This window comes from Pinus tabuliformis, chromosome 1_1 (genome assembly GCF_031772625.1).
Source record: "Pinus tabuliformis cultivar Carrire ecotype Pingquan chromosome 1_1, CPIR1, whole genome shotgun sequence".
Classification (NCBI taxonomy): Eukaryota; Viridiplantae; Streptophyta; class Pinopsida; order Pinales; family Pinaceae; genus Pinus; species Pinus tabuliformis.
The window spans coordinates 360071745-360084378 of record NC_142297.1 but is presented as its reverse complement, the minus strand read 5'-3'; positions in this window follow the sequence as shown (position 1 = coordinate 360084378).

Here is a 12634-nt window from a genome sequence, read left to right as displayed (position 1 = left end):
GTAATGACTTGATAAACCATTCAGCTAAGAGCTAATCGGGGACGTACGTTTTTACCATCTTACGACGACGTCGCCACTCATGTATATGATTAGATATGTGAGTGGCTGTTGTCTGTTTGAAGTTGGTAAGAAGTTCTGTTCCCGTTTCGTACCTTATTGGTAATTGAAAATGGGTTAAAAAGGTTGTCTCTAAGGTACTGAAGTTGTCGAACGAAGCTCTAGGCAATTCAATGTATCATTTTGCCGCTGGACCCGTTAACGTCCTCTGAAAGAGGCAAAGTCTTATCGAATCATCATTTAGGGTGTTTGATGAACACCATAGATGAAAGGTCATCACGTGATTCGATGGATCTTCACCCGGATTTCCATTAAATTTAGGAATATTTGATGGAAGTTTATGCGGAATTGCTGGCCACCAAGGGGCGTAAGCAATTGGATCGTTTGTTAACCGGTTTAAATCAGAAAACTCTAAGGTTGCCACAAAGGGTAACTGTTGATTCAGGTTAGGTGAAGCATACCTAGGATAAGATGGAATTTCCTGAGCAGTTGGTCTTTGCATACCGACATAATTCATTTGATGCCGGTATGTTTGGTAAGGTTGGTGGACATGACCATTGTAAAATGGTTGATTTTGACAGTTTTGAATGTACGGCTGTCCACTGTTCGCAAATATTTGCTGCTCAGAACCTTGGTATACTTGTTGGAATTGCGGTTGTTGGTATTGCACCAGCCATGGTTGTGAAGCCATGTGTTGTTGGGCGATACTAACCGTTTGACCAAGGTGAGGGGTAATTGTACCCATCTGGACCTGTGTCACTCCACTAGTCGGCGATTGTGGTTGAGTCGCAGGGTCAAGGGGCTGTTGCATTACAACCTGAGAAACCTGAGGTTGGCATACAACAGGCAGCGTTTGAGCTTGTGACACTGTCACAATAGCTGGCGTAGTCAGGATGTTCGACATAGGTACGCCTTGTTGCATCGAATACACAACTCTTGGTTGTTGAGGTAGTATAGGTACCCAACCACTTGAGGTAATTCCAGTATAACCTGAATGTTGTTGTGAACTCCCGTATGGATATCCTCCCGGAGAGAATAATGAAAGGGTATATTGCCCCCCATACGGTGGTAATCTAGAACTCAAGGGAATTGTTTGCCCTTGGGGACCAGACTACCCAAATTGACCTCCAAATGGATCAATTTTTTGAGACTCAACATAAGAGTTTCTGGATATTATACTGGATGAACAAACAGGAACGGACCATACTGTCGAAGTAGCCCCTGAGTGAGCTCCTTCTAGTGGTTGAGAGCTAGTCGGGACAGACGGTATGCCCGCGAACATTGTCGGAGTGATAGCAGGGAGTTATGTCGTCGCTGTGTCAGATGACACAGTCCTAGATGTTGACGGTTGTTCAAACATTTGTAGTCTATCCAAAAGATTACCTAGCGATTCTACAGGAGCTTCCGCTGGTGGTAGACTAACTTTCGCGAACGATGGGGTTTCAATTGACTTTCTTCCACGATTGCATATTACTCGATCAACTAAAATAAAGGGAAGGTATGTTTCCGAATTAAATGAATTTTAGACGCTTTTGACACAACTTGTTTTTTCAGTTTTTAAGAGTCGAGAAAAAACAAAAGATGACTCTAGTCTCCTTTGATTTTTAATGAGCCTGAAGTGACAAGTGCTCAGATGGACCTTTTCCGTTAAGGAGTCTGAAAAGGAACGAAAGGGACTGCTCTGGAGGCCTTGGTAGAGGGAGTACCAAACCAATTTTAAAACTGCAGAATACTTTTTACGGTACGACAGTCAATCTTCCCGAATGTTGTGTTCAGTGCATTGCGATCAGTAGGGCGGCCGACACGACTTCCTATGGATAAAGGATTTAAGCCTATAGGGGTCTCCCAAAATATACTCGACGGTACATGGGAGCACAAGTCCGTACTGCCACTTATCGTCTCAAAGTGAAGGAATCACCCAACCATTAGTGAGGACAACAGTTACCAGGCTTTACGATGCCGGAATACGTCTCTAGCCTAGACCTCTAAATGTTGTGCGTTAAGTTCCAAAGCGTTGTTAGATTCATTGAATTTATTTTAAGTTGATCTTGCTTATGAGGTTTGTCTTTTGGGTTCACCACGGGATGTAGATGTAATTCCTAAAATGCAATCTAAAGATGATAAACAAACTTTTATCTCTTTTCTGCAATGAAAATCCTAGCTACTAGGGGAAAAGAAAGACACAATCTTTTCACAAAGAGCAAAGAGCACACTGTAAATGCACTTTCCTAAATCAAGCCAAACAGACTGTCTATATGAAAATGCACATGCATGTATTTGTTTTTCACTTTCTTAGTATTGATGCTAAAAAGAAAGTTGATGTACAAATCTGAATTTGCTTTCAAGCGACAAACACAAACAAGCTTCTTTTCGAAATCAAAAGATAGAGATGATTATGACACTTTACGATTTTGAAATGAATACTCTTTCTGACACTAGAAAGTCACAAATTCAGACCAAAGGCAATAGTAAAAGTATAATCGACCATCAACAGCAATTAAACTTTCTCCTATGATCGAAATTGACACTTGCGACAGATCTAAATCAAAGGACGACAGTACGATTATTCTACTTTTGCAATGGAAAACTGTAAACGACTCAACAAACACACAAAAACATCTACAGTTCTTTTGTATAAAGGAGGCGGAATATCAGTAAGGAAAAGGGGTTTTAAACAGGCATATACTGATCACAGGCTGCAAAATTCAGAGACAAAACTGGAAAGAATGAAGCACAAGAACCTCAGCTGCACAGGGCTAGGCTGATCAGCGCACTTGTAACACAGAGAAACTGCATTGCAGCGCAGGTTTCCCTTTCGGGAAGTGCGTTGAAATGCAGGATCTCTTCACAGTACCTGCGCTGGGCCAGAAACGAGAATTCGATCCGGGTTCTGGGTCATAGTTTGCAGTTTAGTCTTTGGTTTTTGGCCGAGTAAAAGCAATCAGTAATGCACAATCAGGGGTAGATCTAAGGAGGGTCTAAGAGCTATCACAAGGGCAATCAGATAGTCTATGAATTAGCTGTTCAAATCATAAACAGATCCAGTGAATGGATTGAAGCAGCAGATGTCTACTTTGCATTTTTTATGGCAAATGCAGTTTGAATGCTACTTATAAGTTTATGAAACAAACAAAAAGAGATACACAAACAAACTAATTAGACATTCTCCCCAGCGGAGTCGCCATTTTGTTACTGGGAAAAGTGTCTATTTAGAACTGCTCTATCCCACTAAGGTGTGACAGCTGCCTTAGAAACAAATAGAGAAAACTACTTTTGTATTTCCTTTATGAACTACAGATAGAGAGGAATAGAAAGAACCAACCTGTGTCTTGCGCTAATCCGTTGGTCCAATCCCTCTCTTCTTTGATAGCTTCCAGCTACCTGCTCCCTTACTTGCCCAGCTTCACCAAGTACCTGTAAGACCACAGAAGAAGAAAACTATACAAAGACATGGATCTATATTCATAAATAACTTAGGATCAGATTTAAGTTAACCATACAAATGTAACCAGCATCAATGATACAAAAAGCATGGAGGAGAAACTCAAATAGTTTTTATTGATAAACAAGAAGATCCAGGAGGAGTTACAACCGATGATTCCTGACCCAGCATCAACCTCCCAGCAAAGAAGCCCCTCTTCACCTCCAACAAAGCATAGATCACCCAATTCTCTGATGTTTGTCTCAAAACCAACAACAATTCCTTACAATGTGCAAAATTCCAGCCTATGGATCTCTGGGATGAGGGATCCATATATAGATGTGTGTAAGGAGGATGAGTCAGCTTGTAATTTGATTAGTGTCTTCTCTCTGTCAGTTCTTTCTTCCACTTGGAGACTGAATGCCTCTTACTCATCCTTGGTCGAATTCAGTGAGGCAAGTGTCATAGGAGAAGATTCTGGAAGCTTCCATTGTCTCTCCACCTCGTGGAATGACACTGCCATTTGTCATTTCTCGCCCAACGGACCCTCCTAGTGCATTTAGGTGCGTTGCAACACACCTAGCCAGTGGATTTAGGTGCTATGCAACGCACTTAGCCAGTGGAGCAGCTGAAATGATCCTGTTTTGACTTATTCTGAGCAGTTTCTGGTGGAGAACTTCTGGGAGAAGCTGTAATTTGTTGACCTTGTTCCATTGGGGGTTAGAACAACACTTTTAGGGACTTAGGAGCCCTTGGTTTATGGACATTTCATGCTTAGAGCTGTAAGGCACAAAAATGTCTATAACGATGTTCCCTGACATGTGGTTGCTACACCTTGAATCTAGATACCATACATCACTTTGTTTTTCTTGTGCTATGTTACAAGCTAAAAACATGCTATCATTGTTTTAATTTTCTTTTGTGAAATTTACACTTGGTTTATTACTAATGTCATATTGCTTCTTTCTACACTCATTTGCATAATGACCATACTTCTTACAGTAATGTCATTGAAGTTGAGATTTATCATACCTCTAACCTTGTGCTTGATTTTGGCTTGGTTCATGACTTGGATTTTGATTGTTGCCCCTTCCACTTGAGCTTGATGGGTTGCGTATTCCACCTTTGTGTGGGCTTCTTCCTCTTCCTCTAGCATATGATCTTCGTCTGCCTCTACCTTGACCAAATAAAACTTGTGTCTTGAAGGCATGCTCCAATGAGGAGCTTGTTGCTCTATTCAGTACATGTTCATGAGAAACCAATGATGCATGAAGCTCATCCACTGAGAACTGTGAGGGATCCTTTTTTTCTTCTATGGCCACAACTATGGCATCAAACCTTGCTAGAAAAGTTCTCAAAACTTTCTCAACTACTCTCCTTTCTTCAAGTGTCTCGCCATGAGACCTGATTTGAGTAACCAACCCAATTACATGTGTAAAAAATGAGTCTACATTCTCAGACTCTTTCATACAAAGTGTTTCAAAATATCTTCTCAACATTTGCAGTTTTATTGTCTTGACTTTTGCCATGCCTTGATAAGCTATCTGGAGGGTGTCCCATTCTTCCTTGGACTTCGTTGATGCTGCAACTATTGAGAAAATAATTTCATGAACTGCTTGGAAAATATAGAATAGGGCTTTTCAATCCTTCTTCTTTTTGTCCCTCAACAAATCTCTTTCTTCTTGAGACAAGGCATTGTATGCTATTGCACCGGCTGGTTTTTGAAAACCATTCTCCACCAAATCCCAAATGTCTTGAGAAGAAAATAGGGCCTAAATTGTAATAGCCCAATAATCATAAATTTTTCCATTAAACTGATGTACCTAAGGATTAGTCAAGCTTGTGCTTGATGTTGCCATTTTTGAGTGAAGAAAAAAGCTTTCTACCTGCTGATAAATATGCTTAAATTTTTTTCCCTCAAAACAATTTTTAATTACTAGTAAAAACACTTGTTTTTATACTAACAGATTTTAACCCGCTCTGATACCGTGTTAGAAAAATTCTACAGGGCAGAGGAGAGGAGTCTCACTCAGAAATACGTTGCGTCGGAGTCAACTTCAGTTGCAACAAGGAAATCACAACTACATAGGGGCTTAATTAAAACACAAAACTCATTCATGGCAAAACAAAGTAAAACAAAAAAGGTTGCGGTAAATCTACTTGTGAAAGATTAATACCATAACACAACTAGCCACACTTTATATTATATGTCAAAACATAAGGAAATTACATTGGCATTGGTGTGATAAATTTTATAGTATATGTCAAAACATAAGGAAATTACATTGGCATTGGTGTGATAAATGGAGGCTGCAGCTCCAAGTGAAAAACACAAAACACTTAGTGTGATTTACGCATCACTGGGGTTGTAGAGTAAACTCTTGTAAACCTCCATCAAACTGGTTTTCACGCGTCCACCAATATTTCCTCCACCATTTTTTCCTCACTTGTTCTCTAACTTTCCCAACTTACAAAATGACTTTTACATCCATATTTATCTCAACATACAAATTTGACATTAATACATGATACAGAAAATAATTAATACGCAACATGGGTGATTTTACATAGTAATTGGTTTTTTGAACTTGCAGGTGTTGTGGAGTGTGGGCAACAGTCACAGAGTGAATGCTTGCCCATATATATTTACAAAAATACATTAAATGCCTTAAATTCTCTGTTGTGAAGCGGAATGGTCAATTAAGTACTTCTTTTCTAACTTCAGTCTTTTCACCTACAAACAAAATCGCAACCATACAAAATCACAACAGTGTAGTAGTTAACTGGAAAGCACGGTGTTTGTTAGTGTGTTTAATGCGGTGGTTGGGATTAATATTTCCAACACGTCCACTGCCTTGGAGGGAGGAAACAATATTTCTAGTGGGATGTCTGCACTGCATTCTGCGCCGGGTATGAGGCCCTCCGTTGGCAGTAACGACAGTGCCAACAGATCAATTCGGCGTGGCCACTTGTGAAGGTGTACAAAAGACCTCATTCTGGAAATGTTGAGAGGCGTGGAGGGGAAGGAGACTTTGTGGCCATGGATTTCTAGAGCCTTTGAGATTTCTAAAAAGGGATTTATGTGACCATGCGCTTCTTTTTCGCATTGTGATCATCCATTATAGGATCTCACATCTCACATCTCTTTATACCATAGTTACCAAATTCCACTGTACTACCGAAAAAAAATTGAAAATTCGTTGGTTTGATTCAATTTGCGAATTAATATGACAATTCAGGTTTGATACAATGCAATGAATACTAGGTTCACGGATTAAGAGTCCACGCCCATGACGAGAATAGGAAAGTAGAGGAATGGTGCTGACATTGCTTCTGAGAAAAAGAAGCCATTATACTCTTACACTAGTACTAGCCCACATTTTCATAATTTCGTGAAAGGCTTGTCCAACCAACCTCTTACATGTAATCAATGAGTGGTTTAATGAGTCAATGTTATTGTAGATTTCTAATCGAGATTCTAGCTTCCAATTTACGGTTCAAAACTCCTTTCCGATTTAGGAAATGGCATAAGATTATGGTTACTAAATGATAATGTTACATGTCAGTTTATGCTATAAGAAATTTACAGTAAATTCAACAATTTTTTAATAAAACATGTAAAAATCTACAATAAGAAATTTATAGTAAATTTAGTAAGTTTTTAATGAAATATGTAAAAATCTGCAATAAGAAATTTATAGTAAATTTAGCAAGTTTTTAATGAAATATATAAAAATCTATAATTGCAGTCATAATTATGTGTTTATTTACTAAAGCAAAAAAATATATATGATATATATAATTTGTAAATTTGTAGATTTATTAAATTTAAACAAATATATTTTAAATATTGCATAAATTATATTAGTAAAAAGTAGAATATTTCATGAATTATATTAGTAAATTGATTTTTATTTTTTTTTAAGTGGATTTTTTTATTAAGATTTTAAATAAGTATTAAACTATACATATTCACATTTTGTATTATTTTGGGTAAGTATTAAGTATTAAATTATACAAATTAACATTTTGTATTATACTAAATAATAGATGTTGTTACTATACCTTATAAATAGGTGAGTTTGATTTGAAAAATAAATAATTAGCAATTGATAATATAAGTGTATATTTTTAAAGACTGTTTGTAGACACTTAATATACCATTTTATGAATATAAAATATTTAATAATGTGGAATTTATGTGGTTCATTGTAATATATCATTTCTTGAAAATTCACGCTATATTAAGTATCATATTTTATGGTGCAAATGAGTAAATAAATCAATACAAAAATTCTTAAAACTTACTATTTTACTTGCTTTTAGTTGCGGACATTTAATCTACCATTGGTTGTAAGGTTTTTAATTGAAGACATTCAAGCTACCATTATCAGAAGGTTTTTAATTGCAAATATTTAAAAATGGTTTCTAGAAATGAGAACAATATCTTCTCACGGGATTTTACAATTATTAAACAAAATTAATATATTCTTCAATGTTAAAGAGACGAGGTATTTATGTACCTTTTAAGTGAAATGGGGATTAAGATATTATGAAAGGGGAATTTCTCATGGGATTTTACAATTATTAAACAAAATTAATATATTCTTCAATGTTAAAGAGAGGAGGTATTTATGTACCTTTTAAGTGAAATGGAGATTAAGATATTATGAAAGGGGAATTTATATATTTTTTAATATTAAAGAAAAGAGATATTTTTAATTGAAGTAGGGATATGAACTAAAGTTTATTGTTGCACCTTATGTATCTACTAGTTTACATCTAAGGAATGGCAGCACATAGTTCCATCCAATACCTCCTGAATGAAGGATGTTTCATGAAAACAAATAATGATGAGTGTATTAGAAAAGGGAATGGGGTTCTAATATGTAATTTAGGAATGATCCATGAAAAAAAATAATGAAATACTGGTTGTATTAGAAAAGGGATTGGGTTAGTAATATGTTATTGGTGAGATATTTTTTAATTGAAGTAAGGATATAAATTAAAGTTTATTGTTGCAATTTATGTATTTATTAGCTCACATCTAAGGAATGGCAACACAATTCTATCCAATACCTCGTGAATGAAGGAATGTTTCATGAAAACAAATAATGATTAGTGTTTTAGAAAAAGGAATGGGGTTAGTAATATGTAATTTAGGAATGTTCCATGGAAAAAAAAATAATGAAGTCCCATGGTTTAGTGTATTAGAAAAGGGATTGGGGTTAGTAATATGTTATTGGTGAGATGTGTAAATTTTTTCTTCACCCTTTTTAATTTATAGTGACATCATTTATTAGTTACGTGGTTTAATAAACCACTCATCATATATATGGAAGAAAATTTATTAGTGCCATTGCATCACAAATATTCTTGCCAATATAGACATGGACCTTTTTGTCTGTTATGAGGGACTTTACTCAGGTGAGTGGGAAGACGAAAAAGCAGGTTCTGGGTGGTTCTATTGGACGCGTTTCAATCATTGCCTCCGCCAAGGTCGACAAACCGGAGGCTGACAGTGAAAACTAACGCTTAAGAATTCACATACGAAAAAAGCCGAACGTGGGGGCAGAACCTGTGAAGAGACGAAACGAAGCTATAGCTGTTATGAAAACGGGAAAAATGTCTTTTAGAGAGATGTGGTGCCCGAAGGAGCTGCGGCCACTTAGACCCGAGGACAATAACGAAAGATCTCCATGTGGGAGGATCTCACAATCGAAAGAGACTAATTTGTTGGGATTATTAACAATAACAGAATTGTGCTGCCCGAAGGAGCTGCGGCCACTTAGACCCGAGGACAATAATGGAAGATCTCTATGTGGGAGGATCTCACAATTGAAAGAGACTAATTTGTTGGGATTATTAATAATAAAGGTTTATAGTGGTAGCTAGTTGGATTTGATTCTGGGCTTGTTCAAAGTAAATCTCACTAATTACCAATTATTCTAAATTTAAAAAAAAACAATAACAAAAAAAACTTACAGAAAATAACAAAAAAATTAAAACAAAAAATGTTCCTGTATTATGTCTTTGTAAACAATTTTATTAAAATTATATCCCAAATAAAACAATTATATGAAAATACGATTGAAGCTTAACGAATATCTTTCCATATATAGAGATGATTTTTCAAACAATTTTTTTATTTTATATATTTTTGAATTAAATTTGTTAAAATTAACAATATGGCCTCTGAAATTTAATACGGAGCAATGAATTATTACTAAAAATTTGGAAAGATATTAATCTAAATTAATGATTTAATTCATTTTTTTATAATTTAATTTTATTATTTTTTTATAATTTAATACAAAAATTAATAAATGATTTTCTTTTCAATATTTAATTTATTGCACCGGATATAATGCATCTTTTTCTTTTCTTTATTTTCTAGAGCCTAAAATTAATAGTTTAATAGTATTTTTAAAAATTTTGTTATTGACTTCAGTCGTTTTCATATATGTGTTTTTTGGGTCATTATTATTAAAGTGAAAAGTTTTTATACATAAATGGTTGATTTAGCATTAAAACTCCAAATGAAGATTTCATAATGATTTAATTTTTAATCCATTACTTATTATTCAATATTTTAATTAATAAAAAAAGAAAATGTTATATTAAGATTATATCCTTAATACTGTTTAACATTATTTTTAATATGAAAAATTTAAAGAAAAACAAAAATTGTCTTAAAATATTTGTGAAAACGTTCTCTCCAAAATACTATATATATTTTTTTTCAAAATTTTTTCCCACATTTAAATGCCAAAAAATTAATATTTTTAATAATATTGAAAAGAAATATTTTTTTAACTTTTTCCCTACTTCTCATTTCTATTTAATTTTTTAATTTTTTTTAATTTCCACTATTAATAATTTAAGAGTAAATATGATTTCAATTAAAAATAACTAGTCTACTTTTGCTTATTTTAATTGGAAAATCAAAATATGTAATTTTGTTAGATAATTTTATTTATACTATAAAAATTATGAAAAAATTATTTTATAAATAAATTGTCAATTTAATGCAAGCCTAATTGTATAAAAAAATTGTATACAACTTTGTAATGAAAACAATATATACTTAAAGAAACTTCCAAGTCATATGCGAGAATAAAAGAAATACTTATACAGTTTGCAAAAACTTTGTTTATATAATTAAAAAGAGCAAAGAACCTTATAGAAGAAGCTTTGTCCAATACCTTGTCTAGTGGGCTCTGTAGTAAAGTTGAGTATTTTTTATAGTGTTTTTATAACGAGATCATTTATTGGCACCACGGTTTTCTTAAGATAGGATTAAGTCATTTTTTTGTGTCTTTTTGGACATAGAAGTAACCTTATAGTGTTTTTATAATGAGATCATTTATTGGCACCACGGTTTTCTTAAGGTAGGATCAAGTCATGCTTTTTGTCCTTTTGCACATAGAAGTAACCCCTTCAAAGAGTTCGTAGGACCTTCCTGTGAATCTACAATGATGCCAAGGTAGAGGGGAGAAGGAGGACGGGAGGAGGGGTAGATCTGAACCAGGACAGTGGGGGTGTTAATATCTTTTACCATGACTCTGTGGCATCGTAATTTAACGATATTATTCTGGAAAGTCGTCGAGAGATTCATGAATTGGAGATAAAAATTGATGAAGAGAGAAATTCTCTCTAAGACTCAGAATTACTTGAAGTTATCTCAATGTGATTTATGGAACCAGGGAACACAAGGGGAAGGCATAAATAATATTCAAACTTAGTCGCACTCCATTGTAAAATAAAAATGCTATTGAGCTTAGTATTAAGAGAAAAACAAGTGAAAAAATATAATACTTCAAGATGCGAAAGGAATGTTAAGGAACCTTAGGATTTTTGTGGAAAAAATAGGGAACCATTTAATGCATGCCGAGAACCACATAGTTTGATGGAGGAGAGCATATGGATCTTCTTGGATCTAGTGTTCATGTCCTGACCAATATTTCCTCTTTTGAAAATGAATAGCGGGTGGTGGTAGTGTTGGTTTTGTTCAGGGTTCTGATCGATCGATGCTTATTTTGGTCATATTAAGCCCATGAGATGGATTTTCCTTTCAATAGATGATAGAGACATGAATCTGAGACATGTGTTTCATGTCTGTGTGCTTCTAATATTTTTCTTATGATTCTAGGCTTCAAGCCTTAAGACTGGATTTTGATGTTAAGGCATGTAGTGGTTGGCATGCAGCATTTTGGGTCGACGATGAGTATATGGGATGGTTCGAACATATTTTCCTCTTGCTGGTTAATATTGAACTCTTCTTACTGGCTTATAGTTTCCTTTCTGGCATACATACCACCTACCTTTGTGTATCTTTGTGATGGTGGTGTCAGGCATTGGGCTTGCCAATAGGATTTTCTGCGCAGGCCTCACTTCAAGTTTTTTTGAAGGCTTATCATGTTTCCGTAATTTATATGTATTGGGGTATATGTGCCTTGTTTCTTGTTTCTTTAATTTGTAATAGAATCATACGACGTTAGAGGTTAAAATATACCTCCTCCCTCAAGATATTCGCTTCCATTTGATGTATCGTTGATTTTGTAAACTAATATGAAGTTTTTTATTTATAAAAAAAATATATAATTTAATGTGTTTTATTTATTTCTTAATTTCTTTTTATAAAAAATAACATAATCTATCTAAAAGAAATGTATAAAAATTATGGATGGTAAATAACAATAGTTGATGCATTCAAATTGCCACGAGATAATTAGACTATTATTGTAAAGAATATTGATTTTGATGCCAAAATTAATATTGTAGAACAATCTATTACAAAAATTAAAACTTAAAATATAAATTATAAAATCAACTAACCGTGGATGGAACTTAATACACAAATAGGGCGTGTCCTGTAATAGGTTGTATGTTAAGAACTCATCAATGTTCATTGTATACCACACTCAAACATGATACACCATAGGGAAGAAAAGTAGTAATACGATTATGTGGATTAAATGTTCATACTATTTTTAAGGCCCGCAAACATTCATTTCAACTATGGATATTGAATCAAAGAAATAATATTTATCCATGACTAAGGCTCTTGAATTTATATTGGATGTTGAGAAATTCCAAATAATTATTGCGAGGGAAATTTTGCATTGCGTGACTATAAAAGAATTACTTGTAAAT